This window comes from Aegilops tauschii, chromosome 7, assembly GCF_002575655.3.
Source record: "Aegilops tauschii subsp. strangulata cultivar AL8/78 chromosome 7, Aet v6.0, whole genome shotgun sequence".
NCBI lineage: Eukaryota > Viridiplantae > Streptophyta > Magnoliopsida > Poales > Poaceae > Aegilops > Aegilops tauschii.
This window is the reverse complement of record NC_053041.3, coordinates 289,597,177-289,622,746: the sequence shown is the minus strand read 5'-3', so window position 1 is coordinate 289,622,746 and position 25,570 is coordinate 289,597,177.

Here is a 25,570-nt window from a genome sequence, read left to right as displayed (position 1 = left end):
GCTATATATAATAAGCCAGTTATTTTACTTCCTCTACACCGGAGTAGTACTATTTGCTGCACAGTATTACTGACCGCCATATTTGAGCACAACATTATTATGCATGGACCTTGACTATGTATGTCACCATGTGTCCAGATCTGGGATGCCGCGTGTACCAGATGAACGGCGCCGTGTTCGACCCCCGTGATGCTACGTGGGAGCCGAGGAACACTCTTGGAGAGTACTCGCTTTTCATCGGGGACAGCTACCCCATTGTGAAGCGGATGCCACCTTCCGTGCACAACACGGAAGGCCTGCCGTTCATGAAGCATGGTTGTGTCTTCAGTGCGCACCGCCGGATGAACGACATGCTGGGACACGGTATCCCTGATTTATGCCGCTTCAGCTTGGATGAGTCTCCATCGTGTGGAACCGGACTAGAAAGCTGTGACAATGATTCCCGTTGCCCACCGCTATGGATCGTGCCATCCATGAAGAACACCTGGGACTGGAACCTGGAGGAGGACATGTAGCCCATCTATAACGTGTAAGTGGAGTACGGTAATTGTGAATGGTAGCGCTATGAATATATGTAGACTAGTCGTGCACAAATTTATCACGTGAATTGGAGATGAACTTGTGTGGCATACTGGCATTTGTCCTTTAGAATTTATTACTAGTAAATGTGTTATGTGTACGTGCAACTTGTGTGGTTGTTGCACGGGCTCCAACACGCTCTTTGAGAAAAAAAGGTGGCACAGCTTTGGATATACGTGACGTGGCGGCATCATACAGTAGCATCGTTCGCTATAGTTGTAGTACACTCCTACTAGGACGACAACTCCTATAAAACCTTGCGCTTGGCTCTTTGCCTCTTCGGGAGGTTCAACAGTTCGTACTCGTGTGAACCTTGCACTTGGCTCTTCGCCTCTTCGGAAGGTCCAACAATGATGATACTACAGTACAATATGCTTCTGGCAATCTGACACCGATTGAACTGCTGCACGTCCACCGCGAGGGCGAGGGCGAGGGAGAGGGAGAGGGCGCTGTAGTCAAAATCCTGTCCTCGTCCTGCGAACCACCGCGTGCGTGGGCGAGGGAGAGGCGTAGGAAGCAAGCTTCTCCTCATTCGGCGAGTTGACGGGACACATCAAAGCAGTACTAGTACTAGTAGTAGTAGTCCATACTGCGTCCTTTCCGATTAATATGGCTTAACTTGAAATGAGAAAAATACACTGGTGGTCAACGTATGTAACAATCCGCTCTTTACGGTCACTATATATAGTTTTGCGGCGATTATACGATCACTAGCTCATCGTAGAGCACCGTATTGCTGTTGGGATCGTAGCATAATTTTAAAATTTCCTACGCATTACCAAGATCCATCTCTGGAGTATACTAGCAATGAGGGGAAAGGAGTGCATCTACATACCCTTGTAGATCGCGAGCGGAAGCGTTCCAATGAACGGGGTTGATGGAGTCGTACTCGCCGTGATCCAAATCACCGATGACCGAGTGCCGAACGGACGGCACCTCTGTGTTCAACGCACGTACGGAGCAGCGACGTCTCCTCCTTCTTGATCCAGCAAGGGGGAAGGAGAGGTTGATGGAGATCCAGCAGCACGACGGCACGGTGGTGGAAGTAGTGGGATCCCGGCAGGGCTTCGCCAAGCGCAAGTGGGAGGGAGAGGTGTTGCAGGGGGAGAGGGAGGCGCCAAGGGCTGTGGTGCTGCTGCACTCCCTTCCCCCCACTATATATAGGCCCCCTGGAGGGGGGGCACCGGCCCTGGAACCCATCTACAAGGGGGGTGGCGGCCAAGGGGGGAAACTTCCCCCCGAAGTCAAGTGGGGCGCCCCCACCCCCAGGGTTTCCAACCCTAGGCGCAGGGGGAGGCCAATGGGGGGCGCCCCAGCTCACTAAGGGCTGGTTCCCTTCCCACTTCAGCCCATGGGGCCCTCCGGGATAGGTGGCCCCACCCGGTGGACCCCCGGGACCCTTCTGGTGGTCCCGGTACAATACCGATAACCCCCGAAACTTTCCCGGTGGCCGAAACTGGACTTCCTATATATAATTCTTCACCTCCAGACCATTCCGGAACTCCTCGTGACATTCGGGATCTCATCCGGGACTCCGAACAACTTTCGGGTTTCCGCATACTAATATCTCTACAACCCTAGCGTCACCGAACCTTAAGTGTGTAGACCCTACGGGTTCGGGAGACATGCAGACATGACCGAGACGCCTCTCCGGTCAATAACCAACAGCGGGATCTGGATACCCATGTTGGCTCCCACATGTTCCACGATGATCTCATCGGATGAACCACGATGTCGAGGATTCAATCAATCCCGTATACAATTCCCTTTGTCAATCGGTACGTTACTTGCCCGAGATTCGATCGTCGGTATCCCAATACCTTGTTCAATCTCGTTACCGGCAAGTCACTTTACTCGTACCTTAATGCATGATCCCGTGGCTAACTCCTTAGTCACATTGAGCTCATTATGATGATGCATTACCGAGTGGGCCCAGAGATACCTCTCCGTCATACGGAGTGACAAATCCCAGTCTCGATCCGTGTCAACCCAACAGACACTTTCAGAGATACCCGTAGTGTACCTTTATAGTCACCCAGTTACGTTGTGACGTTGGGTACACCCAAAGCACTCCTACGGCATCCGGGAGTTACACTATCTCATGGTCTAAGGAAAAGATACTTGACATTGGAAAAGCTCTAGCAAACGAACTACACGATCTTTTATGCTATGCTTAGGATTGGGTCTTGTCCATCACATCATTCTCCTAATGATGTGATCCCGTTATCAATGACATCCAATGTCCATAGTCAGGAAACCATGACTATCTGTTGATCAACGAGCTAGTCAACTAGAGGCTTACTAGGGACACGTTGTGGTCTATATATTCACACATGTATTACGATTTCCGGATAACACAATTATAGCATGAACAATAGAAAATTATCATGAACAAAGAAATAATAACCATTTATTATTATTTCCAACAGTCTCCCACTTGCACTAGAGTCAATAATCTAGTTACATTGTGATGAATTGAACACCCATAGCGTTCTGGTGTTGATCATGTTTTGCTCTAGGGAGAGGTTTAGTCAACGGATCTGCTACATTCAGGTCCGTATGTACTTTACAAATATCTATGTCTCCATTTTGAACACTTTCACGAATGGAGTTGAAGCGACGCTTGATATGCCTGGTCTTCCTATGAAACCTGGGCTCCTTGGCAAGGGCAATAGCTCCAGTGTTCTCACAGAAGAGAGTCATCGGGCCCGATGCATTGGGAATCACCCCTAGGTTGGTAATGAACTCCTTCATCCAGATTGCTTCTTGCGCTGCCTCTGAGGCTGCCATGTACTCCGCTTCACATGTAGATCCCGCCATGACGCTTTGCTTGCAACTGCATCAGCTTACTGCTCCTCCATTCAAAATGTACACGTATCCGGTTTGTGACTTCGAGTCATCCAGATCTGTGTCGAAGCTAGCGTCGACGTAACCCTTTACGATGAGCTCTTCGTCACCTCCATAAACGAGAAACATATCCTTAGTCCTCTTCAGGTACTTCAGGATATTTTTGACCGCTGTCCAGTGTTCCATGCCGGGATTACTTTGGTACCTTCCTACCAAACTTACGGCAAGGTTTACATCAGGTCTGGTACACAGCATGACATACATAATAGACCCTATGGCCGAGGCATAGGGGATGACACTCATCTTTTCTCTATCTTCTGCTGTGGTCGGGCATTGAGCCGTGCTCAATTGCACACCTTGACATACACGCAAGAACCCCTTCTTGGACTGATCCATATTGAACTTCTTCAATATCTTGCCAAGGTACGTACTCTGTGAAAGACCAATGAGGCGTCTTGATCTATCTCTATAGATCTTGATGCCTAATATATAAGCAGCTCCTCCAAGGTCCTTCATTGAAAAACACTTATTCAAATAGGCCTTTATACTTTCCAAGAATTCTATATCATTTCCCATCAATAGTATGTCATCCACATATAGTAAGAGAAATGCTACAGAGCTCCCACTCACTTTCTAGTAAACACAGGCTTCTCCATAAGTTTGTGTAAACCCAAACGCTTTGATCATCTCATCAAAACGAATGTTCCAACTCCGAGATGCTTGCACCAGTCCATAGATGGAGCGCTGGAGCTTGCATACCTTGTTAGCATTCTTAGTATCGACAAAACCTTCCGGCTGCATCATATACAATTCTTCCTTAAGAAAACCGTTAAGGAATGCCGTTTTGACGTCCATTTGCCATATCTCATAATCATAGAATGCGGCAATTGCTAACATGATTCGGACGGACTTCAGCTTCGCTACGGGTGAGAAAGTCTCATCGTAGTCAACCCCTTGAACTTGTCGATAACCCTTAGTGACAAGTCGAGCCTTATAGATGGTCACATTACCATTCGCGTCTGTCTTCTTCTTAAAGATCCATTTATTTTCTATGGCTCGCCGATCATCGGGCAAGTCAGTCAAAGTCCATACTTCGTTTTCATACATGGATCCTATCTCGGATTTTATGGCTTCTAGCCATTTGTCGGAATCCGGGCCCGCCATCGCTTCTTCATAGTTCGAAGGTTCACCGTTGTCCAACAACATCATTTCCAAGACAGGGTTGCCGTACCACTCTGGTGCGGAACGTGTCCTTGTGGACCTACGAAGTTCAGCAGTAACTTGATCCGAAGCTTCATGATCATCATCATTAACTTCCTCCCCAGTCGGTGTAGGCACCACAGGAACATCTTCCTGCGCTGCGCTACTTTCCGGTTCGGAAGGGGTGACTATCACCTCATCAAGTTCCACTTTCCTCCCACTCAATTCTTTCGAGAGAAACTCTTTCTCCAGAAAGGACCCATTCTTGGCAACAAAGATCTTGCCTTCGGATCTAAGGTAGAAGGTATACCTAATGGTTTCCTTAGTGTATCCTATGAAGACGCATTTTTTCGACTTGGGTTCGAGCTTTTTAGGTTGAAGTTTCTTGACATAAGCATCGCATCCCCAAACTTTTAGAAACGACGGCTTAGGTTTCTTCCCAAACCATAATTCATACGGTGTCGTCTCAACGGATTTCGACGGAGCCCTATTTAAAGTGAATGCGGCAGTCTCTAAAGCATAGCCCCAAAATGAGAGCGGCAGATCGGTAAGAGACATCATAGATCGCACCATATCCAATAGAGTGCGATTACGACGTTCGGACACACCGTTTCGCTGAGGTGTTCCAGGCGGCGTGAGTTGTGAAACGATTCCACATTTCCTTAAGTGCGTACCAAATTCGTGACTTAAATATTCTCCACCACGATCTGATCGTAAGAACTTTATTTTCCTGTCACGTTGATTCTCAACCTCACTCTGAAATTCCTTGAACTTTTCAAAGGTTTCAGACTTGTGTTTCATTAGGTAGACATACCCATATCTACTTAAGTCATCAGTGAGAGTGAGCACATAACGATATCCTCCGCGAGCCTCAACACTCATTGGACCGCACACATCGGTATGTATGATTTCCAATAAGTTGGTTGCTCGCTCCATTGTTCCGGAGAACGGAGTCTTGGTCATCTTAACCATGAGGCATGGTTCGCACGTGTCAAATGATTCGTAATCAAGAGACTCCAAAAGTCCATCTGCATGGAGCTTCTTCATGCGCTTGACACCAATGTGACCAAGGCGGCAGTGCCACAAGTATGTGGGACTATCGTTATCAACTTTACATCTTTTGGTATTCACACCATGAATATGTGTAACATCACGTTCGAGATTCATCAAGAATAAACCATTGACCAGCGGGGCATGACCATAAAACATATCTCTCATATAATAGAACAACCATTATTCTCGGATTTAAATGAGTAGCCATCTCAAATTAAACGAGATCCAGATACAATGTTCATTCTCAAAGCTGGCACTAAATAACAATTATTGAGGTTTAAAACTAATCCCGTAGGTAAATGCAGAGGTAGCATGCCGACGGCGATCACATCGACCTTGGAACCATTCCCGACGCGCATCGTCACCTCGTCCTTCGCCAGTCTCCGCTTATTCCGCAGTTCCTGTTTTAAGTTACAAATATGAGCAACCGCACCGGTATCAAATACCCAGGAGCTACTACGAGTACTGGAAAGGTACACATCAATTACACGTATATCACATATACCTTTGGTGTTGCCGGCCTTCTTGTCCGCTAAGTATTTGGGGCAGTTCCGCTTCCAGTGACCACTTCCCTTGCAATAAAAGCACTCAGTCTCAGGCTTGGGTCCATTCTTCGACTTCTTCCCGGCAACTGGCTTACCGGGCGCGGCAACTCCCTTGCCGTCCTTCTTGAAGTTCTTCTTGCCCTTGCCTTTCTTGAACTTAGTGGTTTTATTCACCATCAACACTTGATGTTCCTTTCTGATCTCCACCTCCGCTGATTTCAACATCGAATATACCTTAGGAATGGTCTTTTCCATCCCCTGCATATTGAAGTTCATCACAAAGCTCTTGTAGCTCGGTGGAAGCGACTGAAGGATTCTGTCAATGACCGCGTCATCTGGGAGATTAACTCCCAGCTGAGACAAGCGGTTGTGTAACCCAGACATTCTGAGTATGTGCTCACTAACAGAACTATTTTCCTCCATTTTACAGCTGAAGAACTTGTCAGAGACTTCATATCTCTCGACCCGGGCATGAGCTTGGAAAACCATTTTCAGCTCTTCGAGCATCTCATATGCTCCATGTTTCTCAAGACGCTTTTGGAGACCCGGTTCTAAGCTGTAAAGCATGCCGCACTGAACGAGGGAGTAATCATCAGCACGTGATTGCCAAGCGTTCATAACGTCTTGGTTCTCTGGGATTGGTGCTTCACCTAGCGGTGCTTCTAGGACATAATCTTTCTTGGCAGCTATGAGGATGATCCTCAGGTTCCGGACCCAGTCCGTATAGTTTCTGCCATTGTCTTTCAGCTTGGTTTTCTCTAGGAACGCGTTGAAGTTGAGGACAACGTGGGCCATTTGATCTACAAGACATATTGTAAAGATTTTAGACTAAGTTCATGATAATTAAGTTCAAATAACAAATTATTCAATGAACTCCCACTCAGATAGACATCCCTCTAGTCATCTAAGTGAAACATGATCCGAGTTAACTAGGCCCATGTCCGATCATCACGTGAGACGGACTAGTCAAGATCGGTGAACATCTCCATGTTGATCGTATCTTCTATATGACTCATGCTCGACCTTTCGGTCCTCCGTGTTCCGAGGCCATGTCTGTACATGCTAGGCTCGTCAAGTCAACCTAAGTGTATTGCGTGTGTTCCGAGGCCATGTCTGTACATGCTAGGCTCGTCAACACCCGTTGTATGCGAACGTTAGAATCTATCACACCCGATCATCACGTGGTGCTTCGAAACAACGAACCTTCGCAACGGTGCACAGTTAGGGGGAACACTTTCTTGAAATTATTATAAGGGATCATCTTACTTACTACCATCGTTCTAAGCAAATAAGATACAAAACATGACAAACATGACATGCAATCAAATAGTGACATGATATGGCCAATATCATTTTGCTCCTTTGATCTCCATCTTCGGGGCACCATGATCATCTTCGTCACCGGCATGACACCATGATCTCCATCATCATGATCTCCATCATTGTGTCTTCATGAAGTTGTCACGCCAACGGTTACTTCTACTTCTATGGTTAACGCGTTTAGCAACAAAGTAAAGTAATTTACATGGCATTATTCAATGACACGCAGGTCATACAAAAAATAAAGACAACTCCTATGGCTCCTGCCGGTTGTCATACTCATCGACATGCAAGTCGTGATTCCTATTACAAGAATATGATCAATCTCATACATCACATATATCATTCATCACATCTTCTGGCCATATCACATCACATAGCACATGCTGGAAAAACAAGTTAGACGTCCTCTAATTGTTGTTGCATGTTTTTACGTGGCTTGTATAGGTTTCTAGCAAGAACGTTTCTTACCTACGTAAAACCACAACGTGATATGCCAATTTCTATTTACCCTTCATAAGGACCCTTTTCATCGAATCCGTTCCGACTAAAGTGGGAGAGACAGACACCCGCTAGCCACCTTATGCAACTAGTGCATGTCAGTCGGTGGAACCTGTCTCACGTAAGCATACGTGTAAGGTCGGTCCGGGCCGCTTCATCCCACAATACCGCCGAAACAAGATAAGACTAGTAGCGGCAAGAAGAATTGGCAACATCTACGCCCACAACTGCTTTGTGTTCTACTCGTGCATAGTAACTACGCATAGGCCTGGCTCATGATGCCACTGTTGGGGATCGTAGCAGAATTTTAAAATTTCCTACGCATCACCAAGATCCATCTATGGAGTATACTAGCAATGAGGGGAAAGGAGTGCATCTACATACCCTTGTAGATCGCGAGCGGAAGCGTTCCAATGAACGGGGTTGATGGAGTCGTACTCGCCGTGATCCAAATCACTGATGACCGAGTGCCGAACGGACGGCACCTCCGTGTTCAACGCACGTATGGAGCAGCGACGTCTCCTCCTTCTTGATCCAGCAAGAGGGAAGGAGAGGTTGATGGAGATCCAGCAGCACGACGGCGTGGTGGTGGAAGTAGCGGGATCCCGGCAGGGCTTCGCCAAGCGCAAGCGGGAGGGAGAGGTGTTGCAGGGGGAGAGGGAGGCGCCAAGGGCTGTGGTGCTGCTGCCCTCCCTTCCCCCCACTATATATAGGCCCCCTGGAGGGGGGGCACCGGCCCTGGAACCCATCTACAAGGGGGGGGCTGCGGCCAAGGGGGAAACTTCCCCCCCAAGTCAAGTGGGGCGCCCCCCACCCCCAGGGTTTCCAACCCTAGGCGCAGGGGGAGGCCCATGGGGGGCGCCCCAGCCCACTAAGGGCTGGTTCCCTTCCCACTTCAGCCCATGGGGCCCTCCGGGATAGGTGGCCCCACCCGGTGGACCCCCGTGACCCTTCCGGTGGTCCCGGTACAATACCGATAACCCCCGAAACTTTCCCGGTGGCCGAAACTGGACTTCCTATATATAATTCTTCACCTCCGGACCATTCCGGAATTCCTCGTGACGTCCGGGATCTCATCCGGGACTCCGAACAACTTTCGGGTTTCCGCATACTAATATCTCTACAACCCTAGCGTCACCGAACCTTAAGTGTGTAGACCCTACGGGTTCGGGAGACATGCAGACATGACCGAGACGCCTCTCCGGTCAATAACCAACAGCGGGATCTGGATACCCATGTTGGCTCCCACATGTTCCATGATGATCTCATCGGATGAACCACGATGTCGAGGATTCAATCAATCCCGTATACAATTCCCTTTGTCAATCGGTATGTTACTTGCCCGAGATTCGATCGTCGGTATCCCAATACCTTGTTCAATCTCGTTACCGGCAAGTCACTTTACTCGTACCGTAATTCATGATCCCGTGGCTAACTCCTTAGTCACATTGAGCTCATTATGATGATGCATTACCGAGTGGGCCCAGAGATACCTCTCCGTCATACGGAGTGACAAATCCCAGTCTCGATCCGTGTCAACCCAACAGACACTTTCAGAGATACCCGTAGTGTACCTTTATAGTCACCCAGTTACGTTGTGACGTTGGGTACACCCAAAGCACTCCTATGGCATCCGGGAGTTACACGATCTCATGGTCTAAGGAAAAGATACTTGACATTGGAAAAGCTCTAGCAAACGAACTACACGATCTTTTATGCTATGCTTAGGATTGGGCCTGGTCCATCACATCATTCTCCTAATGATGTGATCCCGTTATCAATGACGTCCAATGTCCATAGTCAGGAAATCATGACTATCTGTTGATCAATGAGCTAGTCAACTAGAGGCTTACTAGGGACACGTTGTGGTCTATATATTCACACATGTATTACGATTTCCGGATAACACAATTATAGCATGAACAATAGACAATTATCATGAACAAAGAAATATAATAATAACCATTTATTATTGCCTCTAGGGCATATTTCCAACAATTGCACCCTACTGACCGGCCACATAGTCGACGTGGCACTTTGTTGACTGGTTATATTGTCACCTGGTTTCTGGGTCCCACCTGTCAGTTGGTAGAGCAAAGAAATCAGTTAAAGAAGACTTTACGCAGGCGCGACACGAGTCCAACCCTTGCGTGCGAACCGCCCTGGCTGTGTATGTGAGTGCATGCACGTGTCCTCCCTCGGTCTTCCAACAAAGAGTGTACATCGGCTATAAAACAAAGAGTGTAGTACATGATGTACATCTACACTTCCAATGCATTTAGCCTTTAATCTAAATCGATATTGATTGACTAATGCACCAACTTGTGCTGTAGGTATAGGCTACATGTCTATCCTTAATTACAGCATGCAACGGCCTTCATTTAATCTTCTTATCTCAATGGTCGCATGCACACATAAGTCTGCTACTTTTGGTCATTAATTATGCCCTGGTCAATGTGTAAATCTCTAAATTTACAGTCTTTCACGGATGTAGGGAGTAGGTTGAGCACTTGAGCGTGAGCGTGTGTGTTGCGTCGTGTGCTGTGTGCCGCATGGGTGCGTGAGTGTTGCGTGCGTCCATGTGTACGTGTGAGTGTTGCATGTTGCATGCATGCATGCATGCATGGGGCTTACTCCCTCCCATTGACATGTTCATATTTCAAGCTTCCTCTGTTCCCTCCATATGGTGATACTCCCTCTGTTCCCAAATAGTACGGAGTAAAAGCCTCCCTCTTTTCCCAAATACGGAGTATTTGTCTTTCTACAGATTTCAACAAGTGACTAGCTACGGAGCAAAGTGAGTGAAGTGAGCGTAGAGGCATAGGGATACTGTAGAAAGGAAGTCCTAGCGATCCATTATTCCCCATCTCGGTCAGAGAGAACTATTCAACTAGTCTTCGCAGTGAAGTGACAATACACGCTGCAGCAGATGGGACACGTAATTAATAAGCTGAACCAGCGTGTTGGTGTTACTAAATCAGCCTTACCCAGTACTGCCATCATGTTTGCCAGTAGAGCACGCTTCTGCAAATACGCCTACGAACCTCTGTCCTCCATTAACTGACATATGGGCCCTGTTGTGGTAGACCCACATGTCATCGGTGTAACTATTTACACTCCGAAGGACGGTATATCCTGGTAGTAGTACTAGTAGAATTGAGGTTGAATGCACTTTCTTCCCCGTCTTCCACTCTTCTTCCTCCTCTCTTCTTATTCCTCCTCTCTTCCCCATCATCGGCCGCACACCATTTACCCCCGCTCACTGCTCGCCCGCCCGCGCCATCTTCCTTGGTAGCTCACGCGTACCATATCCCCCCGCTCATTGCTCGGCCACACGAGGAGAAGCTTCTTCGCTCGCCCGCCCGAATCCACTTCCCCGATGGCTCGCAGGCACCAAAAACCCCAATGGCAGAACCGACTGACACGCAGAGCCGCGATTGGAATTCCCTCCCCGATGTTCTCTTGGAGCAGATCTGTAGTCGTATGGACCTACTTAGCACCGTCCATCTGGCCGCATGCTCGGTGTCTTTGTACCGTCTACTCGTCTGCAACCGGCCGGCTCTTTTCAAGACACCCTGCTTGCTGATGCCCGATCCTCGCAGGTGGCCCAGACACCGACTTGACGACCCTACGGAGGTTGCCGTGGTGCCCCTCGACATGCTACCACTACCCGTCTACATGTCCTTCATGTGCGGCCACTACTGGGCGGGCATGAAGGCCAACTGGATCGTCTTCATCCACCACACCGGTAGTCCGTGGCATCTCGTGGATATCTACACCTAGCGAGAGATCACCCTTCCATCGTTGGATACCGCCGCCATCGAGCCTCGCGGCCCGCCGAACACTCCTGCCTACTACGCACGAGATGCGTCAAGCTTTTGGCTCGACCTCTGTTTGCGGAAAGTTGTAATATGCGAAGTGCCCACACCATAAGAAGACTACATGGATTACAAGCTCATTGCCTTATTCAACATGGGATTAGTCTATCTAGAATCCGGTCACCATACATGGTTATGGCTCATCATCAATCCTGTTGAGGCAACATTTCTGTCTGATGCTATAGTGCACGATGGCATCGTTTACGCGGTCGACGCACAGATTGGCTGCCTATACTGGTGGAATCTATCGTCGTGTAATTGTTCTATCTCATCTCATCTTTACCTTATGAATACGACTGCCTGTTCATTTGTTACAAATTTAGAATGCATAGCATGTCTATAACCACATCATTGCTATGTGTTCCTCTCATTTCCTAGATTTTATGACCACACATGTTATTGTTAGAGTTGATATGAGAACAATTGGCATCTAATGATTGTTAGAATACATATTATGAGCATAACATCATGATTGCTATATGTTACTCTCGTTTACAAGATTTTTATAACAACGCATGTTATTGCCTAGAGTTGATATGAGAACAGTAGTAGTAAGTGCTATGGTAGAATATGAGTAGGCGTTGTCATAGTTGTTTTCCTCTCATTGTTACATGATGTTTGAACCATGACATATTGCTAGAATATGAAAGCCATTGGATTATTTTTTAACTTGGGGTATGATTATGACCACGGCATTGCAATTCTCTGTCTATGATATGTGTCACTGTTATAATAATCTTAATTCCACACATACTCTGAACATGATTGTTTATTTTTCTCCTTTTGGTCTCCAATTGAATTGTTGCAGCAGACGCAAATGCACTGGCCTTCATGATTCCAGGACCTGGAATCATACCAGCTGATGGGTGGTGGTTTATCGCTCGTTCAGCTGACGGCGGTCATTTGATGCTCATTCGCACGTACCAAATTGACCAAACCATTACATCAAACCACATGTAGTACAATGCGTGGGGCGTTCGTGACATTGATGGCTATGGCTGCTTCGTGTTCGAGAAAGATCCCAGCTCCGTTGGGCCAGGGGTATTCAACTGGAGGTGGGTTTACAGCCTCGGCAACCACTCCTTGTTCCTCGGGCTCATTTATCCGATCATCCAACCAATCATCGATCATATCACCGGCGATGATTACTGTGCTATGCAACTTCCATTCGCGAGGGGGGGTTGTGTTTACACATCATACCATGGGTTTCATGAATCACCATATCCAGAGATTCGTCGACACAGCTTGTTGCCAAATAATCTTCAGTGTGTGAAAGGCATCAAGCTTCCATGCGATGGATGGGTTTTGCAACCCCGACATGCGGCGATGTGGTTCATGCCAACAGCAAATATGCACAACTTGATTCGTGCTGATATCTAGACTGAGCCATGTATTCTGCTGCTGTAGCACGACCCTCTTTTGTTGGATATTATGTACTATTGTTAGTTTGAAGCACTCCTCTGGTTTGAAGGATAGATACCTTCCTGGGATCAAGTGCATCCTAACTCACCTGCGTAGGATGTACTGATAATGATGATGGAGATGTTGTACAGAAGCCATATATACATATATATATATATCAGTTAGGCTTCAAGTGCATACTTGTTAGTTAAAATATAAATTGTGACACTAAATACGACTAGTAAGTAGTACAGTAGCAGTACTAGTATACATCGGTCAAATTATTCATCATGTCCACACATTGAATTGACGTGACAACACGCTGCGCGTGAGGTGACACAAGAATCCCGACGGCGTGTTCGGGTATTCTGGACTTCAGATTTGGAGTACCACTTATGTGTCGAAATCTTTCATAATTCACTTAAAACAGTCGATTGATCATACATTGAGTACCATATAACTGGAATTACCGATGCAAGTCGAAGAAGGATTGGTCGGTGCTGTCGGCTGGCGTCAAGTTCGATCCCACGGATCAGGAGCTGATCGGGCACCTTGAGGCCAAAGTGAGTGCTGACAGCACGAGATTTCAGTCTCTCATCGATTTGTTCATACCAACCATCGACAGCGAGCACGGCATATGCTACACCCAACCTGAGAAACTTCCAGGTAAGACACCTATCGGCCGTCTACTTGCACAAACATATTCCTTTGTTTATAGCTCTATTTTTCTTTTTAGACGCAGACCTGGTGAAGCAATTACAATTTGACAGTTAATAAAAAGTGAAACAAGTGACTGCAACATGCCAAAGATGTTATGAAAATGCCAACTAGGTACACTAAAACATGTATTCCACAATACTGCAGGTATCACACTGAGTGGCCTAAGGAAGCATTTCTTCCAGCGCAATTCCAGGGCATTCAAAAGGGGCACGTGGACGCGTCGCAAGATACAGTCGGAGTGCGGCATGCATGCGATGTGGCACAATACCGGCAATACCTTGCCGGTGATGGTCAACGGCCGGCAGACGGGCAGCAAAAAAGGTTCTGGTGCTGCACACCAACAAGAACTTTGACCAGCAGAGGACAAACTGGGTGATGCACCAGTACCACCTCGGGGACCTGGAGCAAGAGAAGGAGCGAGAGCTAGTCCTCTGCAAGATTTTCTACCAGACGAACACTAGGGCCAGGAGTAAAAGATTATAAGTTAGTTTAGTATTGGTAGTTGTACTACCTTGTCGTCCGCAAGTTGGTATTGTTGTTAACGATCTTTTGGTATGAACTTGCATTTGCTTCCAACCATCATGCCAAGGGTCGACGTGGATATAACGCTTAATCATTTGTTTCGACACGAATTTTCAGGCACCTAATTTTTATTTGATGGGTAGCATAAGCACCCGCCGTTCGAATTCCCAGTTCTCCAATTTTTTCGAAACAAGTGCATGCACTTATTATCATGATAAAAAAACAATATCCGTGTTGCATCCCAGTTATCAGTCTGTACTTGCAGAATTCTCTCGTTTATTGAGCACGTATATTGTTTTTTCAGGTCGAGCAAGTTTCAACTGGGCTATAGACTGCCCAGGGTTGGTTTTGTTTTTAACAGGCCCAGCCCATGACGACAACGGGGCACAAAGATCCAGAAGGTATCTACTGGCCTCTGGCCCGCCAGCGTTAGTTATATTTTGTCTTGAAACGCATGTCCTACATCCGTTTTCTAATCTCTACCTATAGTTTTACTAGTTCATATACATGTATCATTATATTGAAAACACATAGAATTCCCTTTTCATATTTACATCCTTATTTTTGTTGTTTTTTCCCACCCAGCGCTGATTTTTTTACCACCGGTTTTCCCTTAAACCAACTCAATTGTCCCACGTCTTATTTGCTTACAAAAACAAAACGATTTTTTTGGCAAATCAATAAGTTCTTAAAAAATGTTTATCATTTCGGGATTACAACAGTTCGGACTCCACCGAAATATGCAAAATAAGGTTGAACTTTTTGACCATGGTCCTGGGCAGAAAATGGGTTGTAATAAATTACTTCAGAATTAGCAAATGGCCTGGAAATTGGAAAAAATAGCAAATGGGCTTTATGTTGTCTGCCACAGATTTGGAGGCTGACTTGTGGGCCTACTAAGTTCATGCGTACACAAGGTTTCTTAAAAAAGAAACTTAGTCAACAATCGACTCTACCAGCGTCAGACCGTTAGATGTCAATCTAACGGCAATCGTGCATCTTCAGTCTCTGATCTTCCTGCCCCAGCCGCCCAAACCAGCGGCATCGGAACCGCCTGCTCCCGCCTCCCGTGGCCGGCAGTGCTGCCGGGCAGGCCTCACGGCCCCATCATACTCGCATCCCTAGCCTGTCTATCCCTCTACTCACCCACACCTCCTGTTATTTTCCGGAGATGGCAGCAGAACCAGTCAACCCTCGTACTCTCCACCGCGTGGGCAGCCACCGCCGTGTCTTCCCCGGCTCCGTGTCGTTCCCTTCGTAGGCCTTGCCGTCGTCCACCGCCCTGGTGCTCTCGGCGCGGCGTGGTCAACGATGTCCATCCAACGGCCGTAGTGCTTCTTCAACCTCTGGTCTTCTTGCCCCAGCCGCCCAAAGCGGCGCCGGTCGTGCCGCATGCTCCTGCCTCCCGTGGCCGGCTGTGCTGCCGCGGAGGCCTCACCGTCCCCATACTACTCCCACCGCTGGCCAGGCCATCCTTCCACTCACCCACTCCCCCTGTTATTCTGCGGCGATGGCAGCCTCACACCGTAGCCGAACCAGTGAACCCTCGTACTCCTCTCCGCGTGGGCATCCACTGCCACGTCTTCCCCGGCTCCGCGTCGTCCCCTTCCTAGGCCGCGCCGTCGTCCACCGTCGTGGTGCTCTCGGCGCGGCGTGGTCAATGTGGTCAACGACCGACTTATATTGGAAGAGTACTGTACGTGGAGAGGCTGACAGCTGGGTCCACGGCAGCCGCAAGGAAGTGCCTCCTCATTACGTGCAAAATAATTATTCCTCCACCTGACAGCAGGGACCCACCGAACGGGCCACTAGTATATCGCGGAAAAACCGTTTCCCCCCTGACTGCTGGGACCCACCGGACGGGCCACCGTATTTCGCGAAACGTTTGCCCCTGACTGCTGGGACCCACCGGACGGACCACCGTATTTTGCGAAAAAAAACGTCCCCCCTCCCCGCTGTCAGCTCGGACCCACCAGAAGTGCCTCCTTATTACGCACAGAAAAATGAATACTCCCCCTGCTAGCTGGGACCCACCATGGTGGGAGGCTGACTTGTGGGCCTACTAAGTTGACGGGGACGGAGGGCTTTGTCAACTTAGTCAATATGAACGATTCTACCTCCAGTGACCGTACGATGTCCATCCAACGGCAGTCGTGCTTCTTCAATCTCTGCTCTTCCTGCTCCAGCCGCTCAAACAAGTGCCGGCGGGACTGCCTGCTCCCTCCTCCCCGCGGCCGGCTCTGCTGCCGCGCAGGCCTCACCGCCCCACCGTACTCCCATCGCTGGCCTAGCCATCCCTCTACTCACCCACACCGGCTGTTATTCTCCGGCGACGGCAGACGAACCAGTAAACCCTCGTACAGTCTTACTCCCCTCCGCGTGGGAAACAACTGCCGAGTCTTCCCTGCCTCCGTGTCGTTCCCTTCCTAGGCCTCGCCGTCGTCCACCGCCCTGGTGCTCTCGGCGCGGCCTGGTCAACGTGGTCAACGACCGACATGCATCTGAAGTGGACTGTACGTGGAGAGGCCGACAGCTGGGTCCACGGCCGCACGCAAGGAAATGCCTCCTTATTACGCGCAAAATAATGATTCCTCCACCTGACATCAGGGACCCACCAAAAGGGCCTCTGTATTTCGCAAAAAAAACGTCACCGCCGGTGACAGCTCGGACCGACTAGCTATATCTTCGCACGCAAGAAGTACCTCCTTATTACGCACAAAAAAATGAATACTCCCCCTGTTAGCTGGGACCCAGTATAGTGGCAGGCTGACTTGTGGGCCTACTAAGTTGACGGGGACGGAGGGCTTTGTAACCTTAGTCAATATGCATGATTCTAGCTCTAGTGATCGTACGATTTCCATCCAACGGCCGTAGTGCTTCTTCAACCTCTGGTCTTCTTGCTCCAGCCGCCCAAACTAGCGCCGGTCGTGCCTCGTGCTCCTGCCTCCCGTGGCCGGCTGTGATGCGGCGGAGGCCTCACCGCCCTACTACTCCCACCGCTAGCCAGGCCATCCCTCTACTCACCCACACCCCCTGTTATTCTGCGGCGATGGCAGCCTCACACCGCAGCGAACCAGTGAACCCTCGTACTCCTCTACGCGTGGGCATCCACTGCCGCGTCTTCCCCGGCTCCGCGTCGTCCCCTTCCTAGGCCTCGCTGTCGTCCACCGCCCAGGTGCTCTCGGCGCGGCATGGTCAACGTGGTCAAGGAACGGCTTCCATCGGACGTGGACTGTACGTGGAGAGGTTGACAGCTGGGTCCATGACCGCAGCAAGGAAGTGCCTCCTTATTACGTGCAAAATAATTATTCCTCTACCTGACAGCGGGGACCCACCGGACGGGCCACCGTATTTCGTGAAAAAAACGTTTCCCCCCTGACTGCTGGGAGCCACCAGCTACACCTTCGCACGCAAGGAAGTGCGTCCGGGCAAAAAATACAAAATGATTCGCCCCCCTGACTGCTGGGACCCACCAGCTACATGTCTGCACGCAAGGAAGTGCCTAACAGTCGGGACCCACCTGGTCGAAGCGTATGTAGCATTGCCATTCTGGTCGCGAACGTGTACGTACATATATACTGGTGGATGTAGAGGTGCGCACGTGTCGTAGTAGAGGCGCGTAAGTGTCGTAGTAGAGGCGCGCACGTGTCATAGTAGAGGCGCGTACGTGTCGTAGTAGAGGCGCGCACGTAGCATGTACACGTATGTACAGCGGCCATGGTGCAAGAAAGAAAATACAGCCACGTATGTGTACATACGGGCGGGGTCTCGAACGCCTACTCGTGCATACATACGGCTAGGGCTCGTGTACATGGTTGGGTCAGAACGGAGAAACATCGTCGTCGTCGTGTTCATGGGGAGGCAACGGAATGCGTCGTGTTCATGGGGAGGCAATGGAATGCGTCGTGTTCATGGGGAAGCAACGGAATGCGTCGTGTTCATTGGGAGGCAACGGAACACGTGGGAGCCAACCAGCTGGGTCGGAACGGAATGCGTGGTCGTGTTCATCGGGAGGGCTTGGATGGAACAAGCGATGGAAACGAGGCCAGGCTGTAACATCCCAAATTTCCAATTTGGAATGTTATACATAGATCATCATTTCATAACATGTTTTATTGCATTTTGACAAATCCTCGATATATCCTAAGCAACTCAAGGACCCTCGGAGAGAGTTGGGGATTTTCTCGAATTTTCGCATTTGATTTTCATCACATAATAAGACGAGGATTTTGGTTTTATTATTTTCCCTCCGGAAAAATATTTCATTAAACAAAATAAACGAGAGGAGAAAATATGACTTCTCCAAAACAATTGAAATATTGGAGGAGAAATGTTAAAATCATTTATTGGATTTATTTGATTTTGATTTGCAATTTTTATTGCATTAAAAAATATTGCATGTTTTCAAAATATTTATTTTGTGTTAAAAAAATGTTCACCCTATTCTAGATTTTCTAACTAGACGGGGAAAATTTATTTTATATTTTTCTGATTTTTATTCATTTTTCTGCGAATTACTTTCCGCGGAACTTATGTAATATATATATATATATATATATATATATATATAAATATATATATATATATATATATATATATATATATGTGCGACGCCCGCTGGGCCGAAGCCCAGCCAAGCGCCGGCCCGCCCGCGCCTCTCTCCTTTTCCCGCACGGCGCCCGCCGCCGGAGTCCGCCATGGCCACGGAGCTCGCCTCCCGCTCGGCCGCCCCCTCCCCCAAGCCACCCCGGACGCCCCCCTCTTTAAATACCCCCCTCTCTCTCTTTCCTCTCAAGCCGCCGCCGCCGCCGCCGCCCGCACTTGCCGCCGCCGCCGCCGCACGGGAAGCCGCCGGAGCCGCCGCCCCTCGCCGCCCCTCGCGCCCCCCCCGAGCCCCGCACCCCGCCGCCCGAGCCCGCGCCCGCCCGAGCCCTCGCCGGAGCCGCCCGACGAGGTACTGCCGCTGCCGTTCGTCGTTGCCGGCTTTCGTTTAAAAAAAACCCTTCGTTTTAAAAAAAAAACCTAGATCGGTTTTTTTTTATTATTATTTTGCGAGCGTTCACCGAACCGTTCGTTTTAACGAACGCGTTCGTCGGTTTTTCTCTGTTAACGAACATCCGTTCTTTAACCGTTCATCCGTTTTTCTTTTTCGTCGGATTTTTCTGCGATTATCTCAGATTCGATTTCTGATCGAATCTTCGATTCTGTTTAACTTCTCGCTCGTTTATCGGAATCAGGCGATTCAAGCGCCTAGAGTTTCGTCTCGAAATTATCTTTCCGTTTAACCTACTCAAACAAGTTTTTGCTACTGTAAAATTTGACCTAGATCCAGATTAGTAAACGAAGTTTCTTTCTTTCGCCGTTTGACTTTCGTTGCTTCTTTCGAGTTGATTCTTTTTGCAAACCGGAGTTCTTAAGTTGAACTTTCTGGTTGGATCTTTCATTCGAGTTTTACCTGTGCATTAGATGAGTACTGATTGTATGCTTGTTTGTTTACGATAGAGTACCCGGAGTGTGCCGCTTGTTTCTTCGAATCGCTAGGTTTTGCGGATCATCAGCAAGGCAAGTAACACTTTGATCATATACCTTCCATACCCAGTTTTTATTGCATTAGATCTGTTTTCCTCAAACACTTGCATGATTAGGATCTAATTAAATTGTGGGTATTGGGAAGTAGTTGTGGTAGTACCTATTGCCCTGTTTATTATCAAACCCTTGGGAGTTACTTCTACGTTGCTATTATATTGCCATGCTATGCTCGTAGACGTGGATTGGGTTTGAGTGATATTCATGACAGATGTGAGATTGTTAATTAATTGTTTACTTAAGGTGGCAACTAAAACTCACATCTGGGTGGATTGAGGTACCTGGGTATTCCAGGATTGCCTGTTTTTCTTTTGGACCGCCACCCAGGTTCAAAGGGATCATGAGATTATTCATGCTAGAAACTTCCGTGTGCAGCCGCAAGCTATTATGGGCTCTAGCATAGTTGACTAAGTTGTGTGAACTCTTACAGTGGTAGACTAGCAGATGTAGGGGAAAGTAGGTGTAACTGTCTAACCATACGTAAGGTGCAAACACTTCTGAAAGACTGTGTCTTGGTCATCTGTTACTCAAACACCATGTAGTGCGAGTAATCCAACGGAGGAGATCATGTCTTGTGGGGAAAAGTGCACAGACCTCTGCAGAGTGTATAAACTAATCATGGTTAGCCGTGTCCCCGGTTATGGACAACTTGAGTATCTAGTACTTGGATTATCATGTGAATCTCATCACTATGTTACTACTAATTAATTTTGTTGGGTTATTGATGACATTTAATTGGGATTGAGATGCTGTCAACCATGTCAATGTTTCACAACCACCATGATAGTTAAATAAAATTTATTCCTTTGAGGTAGGGTAAAATTGGCTTTTCGCAAAATTGTAACCATAGAGCTTTCCACCAGCCATATATGCATGTAGTATAGCATTGTTGTTGTTCATTATTCTCTATGTGTTACATTGCCAGCATATTCTATGTGCTGACCCATTTTCGGGCTGCAATGTTTCATGTTGCAGACTTTTCAGACGACGAGTAAGGTGCCTTAGGTCGTGGTCTTATACTCAGTGATGCCGCTGGAGTTGATGGACTCACTTATCTTCCAAGTCTTCCGCTGTTATCGTTGTTAGATGGCCTTAAGCCATGTTTATCATACTTATTCTCTTTGGAGATATTCGATGTAATAAGTGTGTGATTGCTACTCTGTTATAAATCCTCCATTTGTACTGTGCGTGTCAGCATTATTGATCCAGGGATGACACTGGTGCACAGCAGCACAGACCATTTGAGGTCTGGTCGCTACAAAGTTGGTATCAGAGCACACGCTGACTGTAGGACACGACCACTAAGCTTAAGCCCTAGAAAGCTTCTCTCTTCTCATTTCTGACCCCTCTTCTCTTTCTACTCTTTTAGGAATGGCGAATGCAAGGAGCAAGTTCATGCAACCAGATGAAGACACGCCGTTTGGTCGACATTTGAAGGAAGTCACCAAGTACTTGAACATAGGAATACCAAGCATCACCGGAACCTACAATGCCACATTACCCGAAGAGGAGAGCTGGAAGATTCAAGTTCTTATTCCAGGAAGGATGTTTAGTGCCATAAGATTGGTTTTCGAAGCACCAACCTGGAGTTTAGGGAAGAGCATGGCCGCACACATCGCCATGGGACGCATTGGAGAAGTCTATCACCAGGAGCTTAAGGATACAATTTACCAAATTTGTGGACGCCGAGACGCGCAATGGGAGATGATCAGAACCAAGAAGGATGGATCAATTGCAGCTTACATCCAGGAGCAAAACGAACATATTCGTCGCGAGGAGAATCAGATGTGCACGGACAAGGAAGAACTGAAGAAGGCATTAACGAAGATCAAGGAGCTAGAAGAAGAACTCAAGGCTACACGCGAAGATTATTTGGAGGAAATCAACGCACTAGTAGGGAAGAATGAAGACCTGGAGAAGAAGATTGGAGTATTCGTGGGAAATCCAGTGCCAAAAGCAGAAGTCGACGAATGCACTTGTCCGGATAACTACATCATCATCGACGACACCGACTCAGAACCAAGTGAAGACGACTGGGTTGATGAAGCTGGAGCAGACATCATGGAGTCTTCAACGGATCAGAATTTCTAGTAGACCACCATATCAGTAGTAGTTTTCCCCCATTTAATAGTATAGTTCAAGCACTTTGTAACGCTAGTTAGATCGATTGTTTTGCCTTGTTTGAATTGATTGAGTGATATTGATTGAATTTGTCTCATGAGCATATGGGTAGTGTTTTCTCTCTAGACCTCATTCTATTCTTAACTCTCATCTTTTCTAAACCTATCAGATGCCTCCGAGACGCGACACCGGATTTGTTTTCCCGCCAGAGATCACCCAGTTGATTCAGCAACAGAATGCCCTGATGCAAGTGTTAGTGCGGAACCAAGGCAACAACAACAACAACAACAACAACAACAACAACAACAACAACCCACCGCCACCTCCACCTGTTGATCACCTAGCCCATTTCTTGAGGCTAAACCCGCCGGTGTTTTCCAGTAGCACCGAGCCGATTGTTGCAGATGATTGGCTCCGCAAAGTTGGAAGGGAGTTGACCACTGCAGGATGCACAGATGCGGAAAGAGTGCGTTTCGCCGCACATCAGCTTGATGGACCCGCAGCATCATGGTGGGAGAATTATACAGCCACGCACCCTATTGACACTGTCACATGGGACCAGTTTCAGCAAGCCTTCCGTACAGCTCATGTTTCAGCAGGAGCTATGGCTATGAAGAAGCATGAGTTTCGCAACCTACGCCAAGGAGGACGCACCGTAGGCCAGTATGTGGAGGAATTCAGTAAATTAGCACGTTATGCACTAGATGACGTTGCTACAGATGCAGCCAAGCAGGAGAAGTTTTTGGAAGGACTGAATGATGAGCTGAGTATGCAGTTGATGGTAGCAACTTTCAACAACTACCAAGAGCTGGTAGATAGAGCTCTCATGATTGAAGGGAAGCAACAGCAGATTGAAAACCGTAAGAGGAAGTATGGACAAGGGAAGTATAACTCAGGAGCTCAGCAGAAGCCCCGATTTACCCCAAAGCCGGGAGGACAGTTTCAGCATACCCATGGAGGAGGTAGTTCGCACAACCATAATGGCTCCAAGAGAGGTAACGGGAATGGAGGAAGCAACGGACAGAACCGCACCAACCCATCTACCCCAGCCAAGAGGGACCTGAGCCAAGTCACTTGCTTTAAGTGCCAGAAGAATGGACATTATGCCAATGAATGTCCTGAAGCCCAAAATGGAAATGGCAATGGAAGCTCTGGGAAGAAGCCGAACCCGTTCAACAAAGGACACGTGAACCACGTGAGCGTGGAGGAGGTTGAAGCTCAGCCTGATGCAGTAATAGGTAAGTTTTTGGTTAAGTCATTTACTGCAACCGTTCTTTTCGATACTGGTGCATCGCATTCATACATATCAAGGGGATTCGTGAATAAGTTTAAGATGTCCACCAAAGTTCTCAGAAACCCTATGTTAGTAACCTCGCCAGGAGCAGAGTATATGGCCACCCAAGGATGTTTTCAGATACCATTGGCCATTGGTAGGCATGTTTTCCCCTCAGACCTCATTGTTTTGGAATCACAAGGTTTGGATGTGATTTTGGGAATGGATTGGCTATCGTTGTATGGAGGAAACATCGATTGTGCCAGCAAGACGATTTTGCTTACCGCCCCGGAAGGAAAAAGGATCAAGTATGTATCCCGGCATATGCCGAAGAGGACTCAAGTAAATTCCTTATCAGGAGTTATACAGGAGGAAGTACCAGTGGTGAAAGATTATCCGGATGTATTTCCAGAAGAGTTGCCAGGCATGCCACCAGATAGAGACATTGAGTTCTTGATTGAACTTTTGCCAGGCACAGGGCCAATATCTAAGAGACCGTACAGGATGCCCGCAAAAGATTTGGAGGAAATTAAGAAGCAGATCAAGGATTTACTGGATAAAGGCTATATTCGCCCAAGTTCGTCACCTTGGGGATCACCAGTACTTCTAGTGGAGAAGAAAGATGGATCATTGTGGATGGTTGTTGATTACCGTGGATTGAATGAAGTGACCATCAAAAACAAGTACCCGCTGCCGATGATAAATGATTTGTTTGACCGCCTACAAGGAGCTAAAGTATTTTCCAAGATCGATCTACGATCAGGATACCATCAGTTAAAGATTCGAGAGCAGGATATACCCAAGACGGTATTTACCACCAGATATGGATTATATGAGTATACCGTTATGTCATTTGGTCTGACTAACGCACCTGCCTATTTCATGAACCTGATGAACAAAGTTTTTATGGAATTTTTGGATAAGTTCGTCGTGGTGTTCATTGATGATATTTTAATCTTTTCCAAGGAGAAGATGAGCAAAGGAAAAGCCAAGGGATTTCGTGAGGATGAGCACGATACCTTATGGTTTGAGGACCGCGTATATGTGCCAAATGATCCGGAGATCAGGAAGTTGATTTTGCAAGAAGCCCATGATTCACCGTACTCGATTCACCCAGGGAATACCAAGATGTATTTGGATTTGAAGAATACTTTCTGGTGGACCGGAATGAAAAAGGATATTGCAGAGTATGTAGCAGTTTGTGATGTATGTCAGAGAGTGAAGGCAGAGCATCAGAAGCCAGCAGGATTGCTACAACCATTGCCGATACCCGAATGGAAGTGGGATAAAATAGGCATGGATTTTATCACAGGATTACCCAGGACTCGTTCAGGCTATGACTCAATATGGGTTGCCGTTTGACGAAAGTGGCTCATTTCATTCCAGTAAAGACCACTTACACCAGTGCTAAGTTGGCAAAGATATACATGACCAGAATCGTATGTTTGCATGGAGTTCCGAGGACCATTGTATCAGACAGAGGAACCCAGTTTACCTCAATGTTTTGGAAGCAGTTACATGAAACATTGGGAACCAGGCTGGAATTTAGTACAGCATTTCACCCACAGACAGATGGACAGACCGAGAGAGTCAACCAGATTTTGGAGGACATGTTGAGAGCATGTGCACTAGATTATGGATCCAGTTGGGACGACAATTTGCCATATGCGGAGTTTTCTTATAACAACAGTTATCAGACTAGTTTGAAGATGGCCCCTTTCGAAGCCTTGTACGGAAGGAGGTGTAGAACACCGTTGTTATGGGACGAAGTTGGAGACCGTCAGTTGTTTGGACCAGATTTGATTAAGGAGTCTGAACAGAAAGTGAGGTTGATTCGCGATAGGCTCAAGGTAGCCCAGTCCAGGCAGAAGAGTTATGCTGATTCTAAACGAAAGGAGACAGTTCACAAAGTCGGAGACCGAGTTTATCTTCGAGTATCACCACTTCGTGGAGTAAAGCGCTTTGGAGTTAAGGGAAAGTTAGCGCCCCGTTTTATCGGACCATACAGAGTGTTGGAACGTATG